This window comes from Malania oleifera, chromosome 3, assembly GCF_029873635.1.
Source record: "Malania oleifera isolate guangnan ecotype guangnan chromosome 3, ASM2987363v1, whole genome shotgun sequence".
NCBI classification, from domain to species: domain Eukaryota; kingdom Viridiplantae; phylum Streptophyta; class Magnoliopsida; order Santalales; family Ximeniaceae; genus Malania; species Malania oleifera.
The window spans coordinates 65,463,944-65,481,539 of record NC_080419.1 but is presented as its reverse complement, the minus strand read 5'-3'; the positions used below and the strand labels follow the sequence as shown (position 1 = coordinate 65,481,539).

General features: G+C 36.4%; 4 pseudogenes; all 4 read right to left on the bottom strand.

Moving 5' to 3' along the window:
- Positions 1 to 245: 245 nt before the first annotated feature.
- LOC131151926 (acetyl-coenzyme A carboxylase carboxyl transferase subunit beta, chloroplastic-like) lies at positions 246 to 10,559 on the bottom strand (annotated as a pseudogene).
- Positions 10,560 to 11,355: 796 nt separating this feature from the next.
- On the bottom strand, positions 11,356 to 14,633 carry LOC131152196 (ribulose bisphosphate carboxylase large chain-like; annotated as a pseudogene).
- On the bottom strand, positions 12,844 to 13,452 carry LOC131151339 (cytochrome f-like; annotated as a pseudogene).
- Positions 14,634 to 16,585: 1,952 nt separating the features above from the next.
- On the bottom strand, positions 16,586 to 17,190 carry LOC131151785 (small ribosomal subunit protein uS4c-like; annotated as a pseudogene).
- Between the last annotated feature and the right edge of the window lie 406 nt (positions 17,191 to 17,596).

Genomic DNA, 17,596 nt, shown 5'->3' with positions numbered 1-17,596 from the left:
TAAAAAATAGAATTCGTATATTCTATAATTATAGTAAATAGATCTTAAGTATCTAAGTGAGTTAATTTAAGAAATAACAAGTGAAAAGAATACGAAAAGAATGTAGAATGGAATAAATAAAATTATTCATCTTTGCACAATTAGATCTTATGTCAGCAAAGAAAATTTCATTCTTCTGATTTTTACTTTGATTCCGATAAACTAACTACTTGCTTTCTACAAATAAAATAATTGAACTTAATACTCTACTTGATTGAATTTTGATTCAAAGGAAAGAAAGCGTGGAACTGAAATAACTCACTCAGAACGCCTTTTAAAGGATTACGTGGTACGATTGGATCGAATAAGCCCTTATGGAATAAATATTCAGACACTTGTGAACCTTTGGGTACTTTTGTATTCAATATTTATTCAATTACTCTTTTACCTGCAAATGCTCAAACATAAGCGGTTTTAGCCATTTGCATCAAGCTCAAACTTCCTTCTTGCATACGTGCCCCCCCGGAAGCACACACTATAATAAGGGGTAAAAATTTATCGGTAGCATATTCGATCAAACGGGTGATTTTCTCCCCTACTACGGATCCCATACTACCCCCCATAAACTGAAAATCCATAACTCCAATTGCTACGGGAATACCGTTTAGTTTACCTATGCCTGTTTGAACAGCCTCCGTTAATCATGTCGTTCTCTGATAAGAATCGATAAGATCTTTATAAAGTTCCTCCTCTGAATGAAATTCAATGGGATCCATAGGTACGATGTAGTAACCCGAAGAATAATAGCATTTAAATAATAAAAGGGAGAAATTTGGAAATATGAATAGAAGGAGGCTGTAGACTTCGTCGACGACATTGCATTTTGGGGATAATAATAATAATAATTTCAAGGAATAGCCAGGACTCGTCGACAAATATAGGGGTTCGTCGATGAGTGCATAAGGAAATTCGTCGACGAAGGCAAGATTTCGTCGACGAGAAAATACTGAGCACAGGATTTGGGCTACTCTGAATTTCATCGACTAAGGGTAAGGTTCGTCGACGAATTTAGTGAAGGACTCATTGATGAGGTGACGTGGCTCATTGACGAATCTTGCAGCATAAATAGTGCTAAAACCCATTTTTCACATAATTTCAGCGCCGTTTTTCTTCTCTTTCTCTCTTTCCTACGGATTCTCTCCCTTTTCTCTTTGATTTTGGTCCTGCCAGTCACTGGATCGAAGATTTGAGGCTACCACGATGCTCTCGGAAAAGTTCTCTTCAAGTCTGTCGGAGCGGATCGTTGGGGAAATAAAGTTGGATTTCATCCCAAATTCAGGATAAGGCCTTTTAGTCCATTTTTTGGCCTTCTGACAGTTATAGGAAATGATGTAGGCAAAGAAATACTGATATTCTGTTCTGGAAAATGTTGTTTTCAAGGTGTTATGTAGGAGGCCCTGCGGGTGTTGTGCTAGTAAACCATAGGGACTTTTCAGTAGTCAAGTAAGGGAAATATGCTATGTTAGGTAATTTTAAAATAGTATACAGTTTATTAAATTATAAAAAGTATGTATTAAAGTATGGTGTGGCTTGAGAATATAAATATAGTACGAGTAAATGTTTTATGAATTTCAGTATCATGATTTTATGAATTTCAGTACCATGATTTTATGAATTCTAGTACCATGATTATATGAATTTCAGTACTATGATTATGCAATTCAATATTATGATTATACAGTTCTTAGTATTATGATGTATGAATTACAGTTACAGTTTATGCAGTATCATGGTTATTACAATAATTTCAGAATCATGGTTATTACAAATATTATGTTATGTTATAAGTGCAACCATCTATTTAGATAATACGTGGTAGTAGGTCGATCACCTAGGCCCTTGACGTGGACAGGCTCCCCATCAGATATGGGTTAAGGTGGGTAGATTAGACCGATGGAGTATAGTGATTTATTCCTGATTGGCCTGCCACACAGTTATCCACAGGGAAAGTTTTCAGTTACTATTACGTATTTACAGATTTACAGAAACATGGAACATACTTATGTACTATAGAAGTATTTTGAATAGTAACCAATAATACTATTATGTTAAGCAACATGGAAAGGGTGGTGTATTTTATCACTTGTACTATATTTACATATTTAGTTATACATGATTATATGAAAATAGATTTTCATAATACTGTAGCTCATTTGCCACACACTAGTAATAGCATATTTCGTCTTACTGAGCGTTGGCTCATCCCAGTGTTGAATCATTTTTCAAGTGATCCAGGTAGGCGAGCAGACCAGGCGAGCAGATAGAGGGGCCACGGTACTGCCCTATTAGTAGAGAGTGAGTATATTTTGGGAGTGTTTTTATATATCCTAACATAGTTGAGGGTATTTTTGGGAAATAGATATATGTGTATATTTTGGGAAACAAGTTAGTACTCTGGTATTGGTATTGTATGGTATTGTAAATATTTACATATGGTTATGTTCACTTGATTTCTGTTTCTTGCTGCTTAGGTTTATGGTTGGGTTTACCCTAGTATGGTATCAGAGCATGTTAAATGTCATAGTATAAAAAAAAATGAAAATTAAGCAGGTTGTTACATTTTGGTATCAGAGCCTAGGTTGCTAGGTTTTGTAGACTTTAGAGTGTAGTAGAAGCAATACCAGAGTATAGGAAAAGGATTTGGGGTTTGTTCTATGTCTGGGTACAGGATTTTCATAGTGGTTTCTGTGCTTTTCCTGGGGTGATGATTTTAGGAAAACCATAGTAAACTATTTTCGGGTCGTGTGTCTAGGTGACAGAACTGGATATTAAGTTAAGGTAGAGAAGGTAATTAATTTTGAGTTGGTACATGATAGGTCTGTATAGGAGATAAAGTACTTAAGTGTGTTTCTTGTTTTTAGGATGGACCCGGGAAGCAGCCGCACGAATGCTAAGGAGGACAGGCCAGGACCTTCCAGCATAGGTGGAGGAGATACAGATGCTATACTGTGCAGTGTCACTCAGCAGGTGATGGCTGAGATGGCCAGAATCTCTAGGGAGCATGGCTGTTCGATTGAGCAATTTACGCGTATGAAGCCCCCATCCTTTGCTGGAGGTGATGACCCGATTATAGCTGAGAATTGGGTCCAGGATATTGAGGAGACGTTGGAAGTGCTTCCATGTACGGATGAGCAAAAGGTAGCATTTGCCATATTTAAGTTGATAGGGGAAGTGAAGCGCTGGTGGAGAGCAGTGTGATTGATAGAAGAGCAAATGCCGGTTCTAGTTCCAGTGACATGGGACTGATTCAAGGAGCTGTTCTTCAAGCGATATTTCCTTATGATCATTCAAGTGCGAAAGAAGTAGATTTTCTGCATTTGGTACAGGGGAAGATGATTGCATCTCTGTACACGGCTCGGTTTGTCAAATTGTCGCGTTTTGCTTCACATTTAGCACCTGATGAAGAGAAAAAGGTAAGGAAGTTTGAAGAGGGACTAAGGCAAAATTTTTTTGGAGCAGGTGATTGGTTTCAGGGCTCAGACATTCACAGAGGTTGTAGACAGAGATGCGATTATTGAGAGTGGCATTCAGAGGGGTGTAACAACTCAGAGTCAGAGGAAGAGGCCTGGGCCTCAAGGTTTTCAGATTTGCTCCAGTAGGGGTCCATGGAGAGGAGGTCGCAATAGAGGAGACCATAGGTAGATGGCAGGACCTCATGGGAACCAGGGTGTACCAACATACCCGGTGTGTCAGACATATGGGAGACATCATTTGGGGGAGTGCCAGGTAGGCAAGGGTGTGTGTTATCATTGTGGGAGACTCGGTCACGTGATGTATGAGTGCCCAAGTCAGTAGAACCAGGTCCCAGCTCCCAGGCCCTATCAGGGAGGACATCAGGTAGCTCGAGGAGGATACCAGGCGCCTTGTGGTGGCCAACAGAGGAATGTGGCCCTAGCGCGAGTATACGCTTTGACGCTAGGAGATGCAGAGGCTGCTACGAATGTGGTGACAGGTACATTTACTATTTCATCATATCTAGTTATTATTCTTTTTGACTCGGGTGCTACTCATTCTTTCATTTCTACATCTTATGTTAAATTATCTGAGAGTGAGATCCAGTCATTAGATATAGCACTTCTAGTAGCTACACCATCAGGATCAGTGATCACATGTTAGAGGGTAATTAGAGGCTATCCGATAAAAATTCAGGGAAATGTACTACCAGAAGATCTTATTGTGTTTGATATGTGTGGGTTCGATATAATACTGGGTATGGACTGGCTGGTTGTCAATCATGCCAGCATCGATTGTTTCTAGAAAGAAGTAATTTTTAGACCTCCTGGAGAGCAGGAATTCAGATTCGTTGGTTCACGGGTACGTGCTCCAACACAGCTGGTGTCCACCGTGCAAGCGAATAGATTACTCCTGGATGGAGGTTAGGGGTTCATAGCATTTATGAAAGAATTACCAGAAAATGAATTGAAGATTGATAGCACTCCAGTGGTACGAGAATTTATAAATGTTTTTCCAGAGGAGCTACAAGGGTTGCCTCCTGTGCACGAGGTAGATTTTCCTATAGATTTATCTCCAGGGACTGCGCCGATCTCTAAAGTCCCATATCGTATGGCTCCAGCTAAATTGGGAGAATTAAAAGAGCAGTTGCAGGATTTGTTGAATAAGAGGTTTATACGACCCAGTGTGTCGCCATGGGGAGCTCTAGTGTTGTTCGTAAAGAAGAAAGACGGGTCCATAAGGATGTGTATTGATTACAGGGAGATAAAAAAAGTTACTATTAAGAACAAATATCCTCTACCCTGTATAGACAATTTGTTTTATCAGCTCCATGGTACACAAGTATATTCCAAGATCAACCTCAGATCCGGGTATCATCAAGTGAGAGTAAAAGCGGAGGACGTCGCGAAGACAGCCTTCAGGACCAGGTACGGGCACTATGAATTTCTCGTTATGCCGTTTGGTCTGATGAATGCCCTGGATGTGTTCATGGACTTGATAAACAAAGTTTTCCACCAGTATCTAGATCAGTTTGTAGTAGTTTTCATTGATGATATACTGGTATACTCGAGAAGTTTTGAGGAGCATAAGGTGTAGTTGAGGCAGGAATTGTAGATACTCAAAGAGGAGAAGCTTTATGCTAAGTTTAGAAAGTGTGAGTTCTGGCTTGAAAAGGTGGCATTTTTAGGCTATGTGATCTCAGGGGATGATATTTCAGTGGGTCTCAGCAAGATTAACGCGGTGGTAAATTGGTCTAGGCCGGGAAATGTGCAAGAAGTTAGGAGTTTCTTAGGACTGGCAGGTTATTACCATCGTTTTGTTGAGGGGTTTTCAGCTTTATCAAGTCCTCTCACACGATTAACTAGGAAAAATTCCAGATTTGTGTGGGATGAAGAATGCGAGCAGAGCTTCTAGGAATTAAAGCAGCAGCTCGTCACTGCACCAGTTCTGACGATTCCATCAGGAGGCGATGGTTATGTTATTTACAGTGACGCGTCTTTGAAAGGGCTTAGCTGTGTGCTGATGCAGCATGGTAGGGTGATAGCATATGCGTCTAGGCAATTGAAAGAATATGAAAAGAACTACCCTAGTCATGATCTTGAATTGGCTGCGGTTGTACATGCACTAAAAATTTGGAGACATTATTTATATGGTGAGAGGTGTGAGATATTTTCTGATCATAAGAGCCTCAAGTATTTCTTTACATAGAAAGAGTTGAATATGCAGTAGGGGAGGTGGTTGGAACTCATTAAGGATTACGACTGCACCATCAGTTACCACCCAGGTAAAGCAAATGTGGTAGCTGATGCACTGAGCTGTAAATCAAGAGACACAGCACAGTTAGCAGCGATAGTTCAGCATCCGATTCAGATGGACTTAAAAAGACTCGGTGTGGAAATAGTGGATGATAATCCACAGGTGCTTATTTCCAGTTTGGTTGTACAGCCCACATTGTATGAGAAGATTAAAGATTAAAGCTGCTTAGAGAGATGATCCAGAGTTAATGGAGGTGATAGCTAGAATACGGGATGGTCAGGGGGAGGAGTTCAGTATTTCTGATGATGAGGCTTTGAGATTTCACACCAGATTGTGTGTGCTTGCAGATGACAGCATCAGGAGGATGATTTTAGAGAAGGCACATAGATCTCTATACACCATTCATCCTGGCAGTACGAAAATGTATAAGGATCTACGAGATTATTTCTGGTGGAGTGGCATGAAGAGAGAGATAGCAGAATTTGTGTGGTAGTGTTTGACGTGCCAGCAGGTTAAGGCTGAGCACCAGAGGCTGGCTGGTCAGTTGCAGCCACTTTTCATTCCTAAGCAGAAGTGGGACCACGTGTCCATGGATTTTGTTGCTGGGCTGCTGCCGGCGTTGCATGGTCAGAATGTCATTTGGGTAATAGTAGATAGGTTGACAAAGACAACGCATTTTCTGCCTATTAAAGTCAGCTACCCTATGAACAGGTTAGCAGAGATTTACTTATAGAAGATTGTTCGACCCCATGGAGTACCAGTATCCATAGTATCAGATCATGATCCACGTTTTACATCACGGTTCTAGAGGAGTTTGCAGGAGGCACTAAGGACTCAGCTAACATTCAGCTCAAATTTTCACCCTCAGATCAATGGTCAGACTGAGAGAACCATCTAGGTATATAAAGATATGCTTCGTACCTGTGTGCTAGACTTTGGAGGTAGCTGGACTCAATTTTTGCCGCTAGTTGAATTTGCTTATAATAATAGTTATCAGTCTAGCATCGGCATGGCACCCTACGAGGCATTGTATGGTAGGAGATGTTGATCTCCTTTTTTCTAGGATGAAGTAGGCGAAAGGCGGGTTTTGGGTCCATAGATAATTCAGCAAGCATGTGATAAAGTCTGAATTATTTGAGATAGGATCAGTGCAGCATAGAGTCGGCAAAAAAGTTATGCAGATACTCGTCGCTGGGAACTGGAATTTGGAGTAGGTGATCATGTATTTCTGAGAATAACTCCACTGAATGGGATCTTGAGATTTGGGAAGAAAGGTAATTTGAGCCCTAGGTTTATTGGCCCATTTAAGATACTTGAGAAGATTGGGACAGTAACCTATCGGCTGGCTTTATCGCAATCTATATTTCGAGTTCATGACGTATTTCATGTTTCTATGTTAAGGAAATACGTCCCAGATCCTTACCATATCATCAGCCGCGCGGAATTGAAAGTCAATGAGGCTTTAGCATATGAAGAAACTCCAGTACAGATCAGATAGGAAAGAACAAGAATTACGCAGCAAAAGGATACCACTAGTGAAAGTTTTATGAAGGAATCACGCTATTGAAGAAGCCTCATGGGAGCTTGAAGATGAAATTAGACAGAAATATCCCCATTTATTTGACGAATTATAGTATTAATGTATATGCTTAAATGGTAATTTTATTTTTTTGAGTCCAGTTTAATTGTAATGTAGAGTATAGGTTAGGTAGTATTTTGGTTTTGGGGGAAATTTTCTTTTATGGTTGTAATCTCCCAGAACTACCCATGTAACCACGGTATTCCTCCACCATAAGTGAGGGCAGGTAATAAAATAAGTAGACCCTTTTCTTTTACTGGATGATGGAGGGTATAGATAGAGATGTAGATAGTAAATTTCGAGGACGAAATGTTATAAAGAGGGGAGAATGTAGTGACCCAAAGAAGAATAGCATTTAAATAATAAGAGGGAGAAAAATGGAAACAAAAACAGAAGGTGGTCATAAACTTCATCGACGACATTGCATTTTGGGGAAAATAGTAATAATAATTTCAAGGAATTGCTAGGACTCGTTGACGAATACAGGGGTTTGTTGACGAGTTCATAAGGAAATTTGTCGACGAAGGCAAGATTTCATCGACGAGAAAATACCAAGCGTAGGATTTGGGCTACTCTGAATTTCATCAACTAAGGGTAAGGTTCATCGATGAATTTACTGAAGGACTCATCGACGAGGTGACATGGCTCATCAACAAATCCTGCAGTATAAATAGTGCTAAAACCCATTTTTCACATAATTTCAGCGCTGTTTTTCTTCTCTCTCTCTCTCTCCTACGGATCCTCTCCCTTCTCTCTTCGATTTTACCCCCGCCAGTCGCCGAATCGAATATTTGAGGCTACCACAACGCTCCCAGCGAAGTTCTCTTCAAGTCTACCGAAGCGGATCGTTGGGGAAACAAAGTTGGATTTCATCCCAAATTCAGGGTAAGGCCTTTTAGTCCATTTTTTGGCCTTCTGACAGTTATAGGAAATGATGTAGGCAAATAAATACTGATATTCTATTCTGAAAAATGTTGTTTTCAAGGTGTTATGCATAAGGCCCTGCGGGTGTTGGGCTAGTAAACCATAGGAGCTTTTCAGTAGTCAGGTAAGGGAAATATGTTATGCTAGGTAATTTTAAAATATTATATAGTTTATTAAATTATGAAAATTATGTATTAAAGTATGATGTGGCTTGAGAATATGAATATAGTACAGGTAAATGTTTTATGAATTTTAGTATCATGATTTTATGAATTTCAATACCATGATTTTATGAATTCTAGTACCATGATTATACGAATCTCAGTACCATGACTATATGAATTTCAGGACTATGATTATGTAGTTCAATATTATGATTATACAGTTCTCAGTATTATGATGTATGAATTACAGTTATAGTTTATGCAGTATCATGGTTATTACAGTTATTTCAGAATCATGGTAAATCAGATAGATATATATAGAAATATATTATATGATATCAGACCCTGTTGTATTATGCAGTTATAGAGCACAGTACCGTTGCTACAGATATTATGTTATGTTATGAGTGCAACCACCTATTTAGATAATACGTGGTAGTAGGTCGATCACCTAGGCCCTTGATGTGGATAGGCTCCCTATCAGATATGGGTTGAGCTGGGCAAATCAGACCGATGGAGTATAGTGATTTATTCTTGGTTGACCAGCTAGGGTAAATCCCGCCTACGGGCCTCACAACCCTATCATGAGGGGTTAAATCACGACACACAGTTATCTACAAGGAAAGTTTTCAGTTACTATTACGTATATATAGATTTACAGAAACAGGGAACATACTTATGTACTCTAGAAGTATTTTGAATAGTAACCAACAATACTGTTATGTTAAGCAACATGAAAAAGGTGGTGTATTTTATCACTTGTACTATATTTACATATTCAGTTATGCATGATTATATGAAAATATATTTTTATAATACTGTAGCTCATTTGCCACACACTAGAAATAGCATATTTTGTCTTACTGAGCGTTGGCTCATCCCAGTGTTGAATCATTTTTCAAGTGATCCAGGTAGGTGAGCAAACCAGGCTCGCAAATAGAGGGGCCACGGTACTGCCCTGTCAGTAGAGAGTGAGTATATTTTGGGAGTGTTTTTGTATATCCCAGCATAGTTGAGGGTATTTTGGTGAAATAGATATATGGGTATATTTTGGGAAACATGTTAGTACTCTAGTATTGGTATTATATGGTATTGTAAATATTTACATATGGTTATGTTCACTTGATTTCTGCTTCTTGCTGCTTAGGTTTATGGTTGGGTTTACCCCAGTATCGTATCAGAACATGTTAAGTGTCATAGTATAAAAATAAAAAAAAATGGAAATTAAGCATGTCGTTACATTCCATGTCTTCATTCATAGGATCCCAAGTACCTGGATCAATCGAAAGTTTGATTCTATCTGAACTACTCATTTTCAAATGATATCCACATTGTTCACAAATATTCATTTTTGACTTAAAAAATTTATTATAATTTAATCCTTAACAATTTTCGCATTGAACCCAAAAATGCCTCTATTTTTTAGTTGCATCAGGATCATTAGAGTTTTCTCTTATAGTTAAATCACTACCATTCGTGCTAGTTTTTATACTAGAAATCTCGTTTTCACTACTATTCCCACTTTCACCACAAATGAAACTCGAAACATAACTGTCATTGTAATTATCATTACCGCTTAAAATGGAACTATCAATACGGATTCGAGAATGAAGATAACTGTCAATGCAACTATTAATGTGATTATTCCAACTATATTTACGATCATATATGTAACGATCATAGCATTGGTCGTCACTCTTAGATCCATTATTCAGATAACTAGAATTCTGATAACTATAAAAAGAACTTTCTAGTTCATTAAGAAAAGAATGATCATTGTCAATCTCAAAAATATGATTTTCAATATCAAAATATATGTAATAACCGCCTCCATTTCTACACCTAACTAAAAAAGTGTCATCAGAGATGAAAATATGATTATCTCTGACGCTGAATAAATGGTAAAAATGACTGTGACTAAAACTATCACTATCACCCCAACTATGAATGCTTTTCCCTGTATCATTTAAAACCCGATCTTCACTTCCACCGATATTTTCAATAGGACCAAGACTTTCCATTGATTTACCTAGCCCACACCTATGGTCAAACTTCATGTTAGACAATATCGAATTGAACTACCACTTTTCCATACAACTTTCTTGCCCCCTATTTGCAAGAAAATACAATAGATGAATCGTCATTCGAAATCATATTTCATTTGAATAGTTTTCATTTCCTATCCAAAAAGCATATAGATAAAAAATCAGAATAATAAGATAAGTATATAGAGCCAATCGCTAGGATTATTAACTAATAACGTAACGACTAAGTATTGAGAGAAATGATTATCCTTTGTTTTGTGGGAATTTAGAATATTACCTCACTCTTCACTATATATGATATGGTGAAACCTTTTTTTTCAATTATATATCAATTATATTCTTTTTCAATCATTTCCATTCCAATCCTATTAATACTAACTAATACTAAGTAATACTAAATAATGATATATACATATACATTAATTAAATATTAATATTAATTAAAAATTATTAAGACATTAATTTAATAGAGTGGTTTTTCCTATGTTGTGTCAAATTCGTATAAAACAAAAAATTGTTCTCTCCTCATTTTTTTTTTCCATAAAATCTCATCTAATATTTCTACGGAACGAAAAGACAATATACAGGATAGGTAGAAAGAGTTCTTTGGCTCGATCCATAGTCTGCAACTACAAGATATAAAAAAGATGCCAATCCTAAAGGATCCATAAGATTCATTGTGGGTCTAACACAACAACAGAAACATTTGAGTTGTTTAGTCTTCGATTTTGTATTTTAAATCTTGTATATATATTGATATATTCAAGATTTAAAATAGATACAATAGAATATTTGTATTGTATTCTGCTCAATCCTTTATACTATTTTAGTTAAATATTGGGCCGAGTTTAATTGCAATTCAATTAAGGGAACGAAGTGTAATTACTGGATTCCATTACAAAGCATCCATTGCTTCGAATTCAAATTTGATCTCCTTCCATACCTCACAATCAGCAACTAGTTCAGGACTCCACTTGCTAGCATCACGGATAATTTCATTACCCTCACAAGCAAGATCTAATCCCTCATTACATGCTCATACACATGCTTCTAGAGCTACTAGATTAGCTATGGCACTCGGTGCATTTCCCCAAGGGTGTCCTAGTTCCTCCACCGAACTGTAGTGCAGAATCATCTCCAAAGATCTCAATCAAAGCAAGCATATGCCAAACGTATTCCCCCCCCCCGGAAGTTACGAGAAAAACACCCGGCAATAAGACCCAATCTTGAGTGAAATAAATTCCGCGACTTCGATTTTTTCAATAAAATCATCACAGAGTAAATCAACAAAGCCCAAAGTGATATCTCTTTCCCCTTCAAGTTTACCTACTACAGTACTAGTGTGACTATGATCTCCACCAAACATACATAAGGCTTTAGCTAGTACACGAAAGTGTATACCATGATTCTTTTGTCTATCAATAACCGCATGCATTGCACGATGGATGTGAAGAAGTAGGCCATTATCTCAGCAATAATGAACCAAGCTATTATTTGCAGTGAATCCCCCTATTATGTACTCATGCATTACGATAGGAACTCCCAATTTTTTGGCAAATACAACCCTTTTCATCATTTCTTCACATGTACCTGCAATAGCATTCAAGTAATGCCCTTTAATTTCACCTGTTTTGGCCTGTGCTTTAAAAATTACTTCGGAACAAAATAAGAAACGATCTCTCCAATGCATAAATGGTTGGGAGTTTACATTCTCATCATCGTTGGTAAAATCAAGTCCACCACGGAGACATTCATAAAGTGCTTTACCGTAGTTCTTAGCGGATAACCCCAATTTAGGTTTAATAGTACGTCCTAATAGGGGGCAGCCATACTTGTTCAATTTATCTCTCTTAACTTGGATGCCATGAGGTGGGCCTTGGAAAGTTTTAGAATAAGAAGGAGGAATTCGTAAATCCTCCAAACGTAAAGCGCACAAGGTTTTGAACCCAAATACATTACCCCCAATGGAAGTAAACATGTTAGTAATGGAACCCTCTTCAAAAAGGTCTAAGGGGTAAGCTATATAAGCAATATATTGATTTTCTTCTCCAGCAACGGGATCGATGTGGTATCATCATACTTTGTACCGATCAAGGCTAGTAAGTCCATCGGTCCACACAGTTGTCCATGTACCAGTAGAAGATTCAGCAGCTACCGCGACTTGTGTTTCCTCTGGTGGAACTCCTGGTTGAGGAGTTACTTGGAATGCTGCCAAGATATCAGTATCCTTGGTTTCATAGTCAGGAGTTTAATAAGTCAATTTGTAATCTTTAACACCAGCTCTGAATCCAACACTTGCTTTAGTCTCTGTTTATGGTGACATAAGTCCCTCCCTAACTCATGAATTAACAATTCTCACAACAACAAGGTCTACTCGACATGATTAATGAAACCTTTTACAAGAATCTTGGGATACCCTTCTCCCGCCTACATATATGGGATATTTTAAGAAGTGAACATCTTTCTTAGTAGAAGGGTTCGGAGAAAGAATAGGAAAGACAATTTCACTATATTTTCTATCGGGAATGGGACCTATCACAAGAATATATTTTTTTTAGTGGGTCGATGGCTTTGAAAATACAAATTGCCTATTTTTCTTTCAGCTTAGGAGAAATACGATCAGGGGGGCGAATTCAAACCCTTCAGGTAAAATAAGAGCAGCCCCTACATTCAAAGCCCCCTTTTTACCATTAGCAAGAACTTGTTTCAGTTGCATATCGTAAGGAATTCGAACAATTGCTTCAAATACAGTATCAGGAAGTATCGCTTGTGGTACCTCAATATCAACGGGTTTATTCGCTAAATGGCAATTGGAACATACAATACAACCAGTCACTTCTCACGGATTTTCATAAACTTGCTATGCAAAAATGGGATATGCATTTGAAATGGATACCCGAGTTATTATATATATTATGAGCGATGCGGAAATGGATCAAGTAATGTCTTTCTTTATCCAAGAAATCCACAAAAAGGTATTTCTAGTTTGCATGGTTCAATTGTTGATCCCGAAAATTTCTACGATAAATTGGATAAGTTACTAGTATAGCTCCCTATCTATGATTCCGCGATTTACTAGAAAAATTGTACTGGGATATAAGAGCAATCCCTTGAATGGATAGAAATAAAAAGAGTGAATTTTCTCATAGATCTATCCCATTTTTTTGGGGTTAATCAAAAGAGATTAATTACATGAGTTTCAAACGTTAATTTTGATTAATAATTTTAGTTTTATCTTTTCTCCCACCTTCAAACGAATAAAGTAGAGGCGTTCCTCTTAAAATTTTATGAAAGGTTACTATCTCGGTTTCATATAGAAATTTATATAGAATCTTTGAAAAAGATTTTTTGTCGTAAGATAAGAAAGAAAAGACTTACTATCTTTGGGATTTGATCCTACACCACTTCTCAATACCTTTAGTGGATTGATTCTATTGCATAAGTTGATTCCTTACTTTTATCTCATATCATGACATAAGTAAGTAATTTTTATTGTATTGCCCCAAAACCCCACTAATTGATCTTTATGGTGCTTCCTCTATCAATTAGATCCTTTATCCATAGAATAAAAAAAAAAGTATCTAGGCATATCTATTGCTTCATATTTCGACTTATATGAAGTTTCTTTTTTTGCTAGGACTGATAAAAATCGTTTTTTGGACGATGCCTGTGTAGAAAGCCTCTTTTGTTTCTCGTATTTACTATCAAATTTTAATTTTCTTTCCTTTTTTCTTTCTATAGTGGAAATAGTCACACGTAATGACAGATTACGACCATATTATTAAAAGCTTGTGGTAAAAATGGGTTTCGTTCTAGTGCTCAAAAATAATATTCCAAAGCTTTTGTAAGTTTTCCGTTACTTGTGTGGATAAGGCCTATGTTATAGAGTATATAACTTCGATCATGGATCAATTTCTAGTCACATAGCTTCATAATAATTTTGTAAAGATTTCGCATAATTTCCTTCAGATTGCACTGACATCCGTTACGGCCGTCATTCGATTCCAAATATCTCCGTTCCAGAACCGTTCATGAGATTTTCATCTCATACGACTCCTCCCTTATGTGCATAATGAGGAACAATATAGGGAATCAAAAAAGATTGAAGTATTCTCATTATGAATTGAGCAGGGCTAGTGTTTTTACAAGAAATATCTAACCAACCTTCCTGCAAGAGATCTTTTCCTAATATCAAGTGTATTGATATTAGATAGAAATGAAATGGTAACTCCAACAATTTCTTTGTCCTCAACGCCCCTTAATTGAATTTCCAGGAATTAGTCACTTCAGCAGTCTTCGATGGTTATACGGGTATCCCAAGTAGAAAGGAGATTGATATTTGTTGTCCTAACCATTTTTGTTAGTCTCGATCCTGATATGGAACGGAGATAATTTATAACAAAGTTTTCGTGTTGTTGATTCCTGCGTGTAGTGCTTCTTTCCATATGCCGCCTATTTGTACTAGTGGAGTAGGATTGACCTGTAATATAGAACCTATAGGTGGTGTAACCTTTTGCTCAATACTATATTCATCAATTGAAGCATCTGAAGCTGCATTAATCGAGGATACACAACAGAAGGAATTGTTCGATTTCCAAACTTCACCTTTAACAAACGTAGATTTGATTGATTTATTTCAATAATATTTTTTCTTTCTATCCCCAATCATGTGCCTTTCTTGTACTCATAATACTGAGATTGGTGAAAAAGAAAAGAATCAAATTGCACCATCTCTGTAATAGGTAAATGCCTTTTTCTCTCTTGAAGTTGTCAGAATTATTCGTAATAAGATATTGGCTACAATTGAAAAGGTCTTATCAATAAAATTTTAATTTATCCGCGATCTAGGCATACCACTCTCAAATTCGTCTCATTACCTCTTGTGGGAAAATGATCCCACAAACAAAGGAACTACACAGCACGAAATAACATAAAATAAAAAAAATATGAACCTTCTATTCCATTTATTCCTTTTTGATAGGAATCAATAAGAAATATTTGAATCCATCCAATTAGATTTCATCCAAATGTAAATGTAGTAGTATATCAATAAAAATAAATATTCCAATTTCATCGAAATTGACAAATCAAGGAGTTTTTCCTATAAATTAGGATAACTCAAAAAGTTTTGATTGAAGTATGATCCAAATAGAGAAATATGATCCAAATGGGTTGTGTGGATAATGGGTATATACTATACAATCCAATATAAAAAACAATACAATATAAAAATTCATAAATTTGGAATAGATATTAAGAATTTTTGTTGTTGAGAACTCTGAAACTGGAAATACATTTTATAATTCTTATGGAATCATAGTCTAAACTAAATAGAATCATGATCTATAAGGTATTTAGTCTAAAAAATATAGACCCATCAATCCGTTGATTCGTTCCAATTCATTGATTTAATCCGGTATAATATCCGAAAAAGACAGGAGCCGTCGTCTTCGCAAACTTAAATTTCAATTATTTCTTATTTAATATTTCTATTTCATTTATTCATTTTATAATATTAAATATATTAAATTTAATAATATATTTAATTTATTAATTTAACTTTAATTTAAAATAATTTTTTTCCACAATAAATAAAAAAATTTATCTTTATCCTTGAGCCTTAAAGGAAAGATCTTCTTTTGATTTGATGAAAAATTTTCTATTTTGAAAGATTTTGATAGTTAGAATAGATTGGTTGTACTTATCCAGTAACCTATTATAAACGACTTGCTATTCATTCAGTTTCTTGGGCACAATCATCATGAAGGTGAGATGTCCGAGTGGTTCAAGGCGTAGCATTGCAACTGCTATGTAGACTTTTGTTGACCGAGGGTTCGAATCCCATTCTTTCTGTACCTTTACCCAATTCACCAATGTTACTGACCAAAATGTATCAAATCAAATGACACTGGATACCATTATTTTAATGGTTAGACCTTTCTTTGATATCGATTTTCTATTCCTAATTGTTGTGGTACAGAAAATAAAATACAGGTAAAGGATGGACAAGAAACGAAAATATCCTTGCCGATTCATGATACATGAAGGGGAAAAAAATCCTTGGCAAGTCTCTTATATTTCTAGGGGGGGGGGGAATTGTTTGAACGTTGTTATTTTAGTTAGATTTAAGTTTGGCGAGAATAATATTCTATGACTAGCAATTCATTTATTTTCAAACCGACCCATTTACTATCTATTATTTGATTAACGAATCCTTTATATTGGAATGTGAGAAGAGTCAAATTTTTTGGCAATTCCTTATGGGGAGATGAATTAAGATAATTTTGAATCAGAGCTTTGGATTTTTGTTCATCCCTCGCCGTAATAATATCTCGGGGTTTGCAACAATAACTTGGTATATCTACTATATGACCATTAACTAAAATATGTCTATGGTTAACTAATTGTTGGGCTCCAGGACTAGTTGAAGCCATACCCAATCAAAAAAGGATGTTATCCAAATGCATTTCAAGTAATTATAGTAAAACCTAACCTATTGACCCTTTGGCTTTTCCAATGATACTTCGTATTTAAGAAATTGTCATTCTGTAAGACCATAATGAAACCACAATTTTTGTATTTCTTCTAAATGAATACGATATTAATATCTTTTCCTGGAATGTGATTGGTTTCTAAGATCACTTCCAGCCCTAGGCCTTTTATTAGTTAGTCCCAGTAAAGCCCCCAGGCGGCATATTTTTTTGAAACGAGTCCCTCAGTAATGTGACATAAAGACTCCTTAATTTATTTATTTTTATTGAAGTTTCATTTTACTTTACATAATAAACCTAAAATTAAAACTAAACTAAATGATAATGATAAATTAAGTGAAATTTTCTGAAGTATTGTACTACAAAGAACAATGAGATGACTTGTATCAATATCTAGACCCTTTTGTATATATTGTATTTGTATATATTGTATATATAATATAGTAGATGTAGATATAATAGTAAACTCATGATAAAGGGATTATGAGATTTGGGAAGAACGGTAAACTTAGCCCTAGGTTCATTGGGCCATTCGAGATTCTTGAGAGAGTGGGTCCAGTGGCCTACAGGTTGACATTACCACCAGTGCCGTGCAAAATTCATGACGTATTCCATGTATCCACATTGAGGAAATGCGTTCCAAAT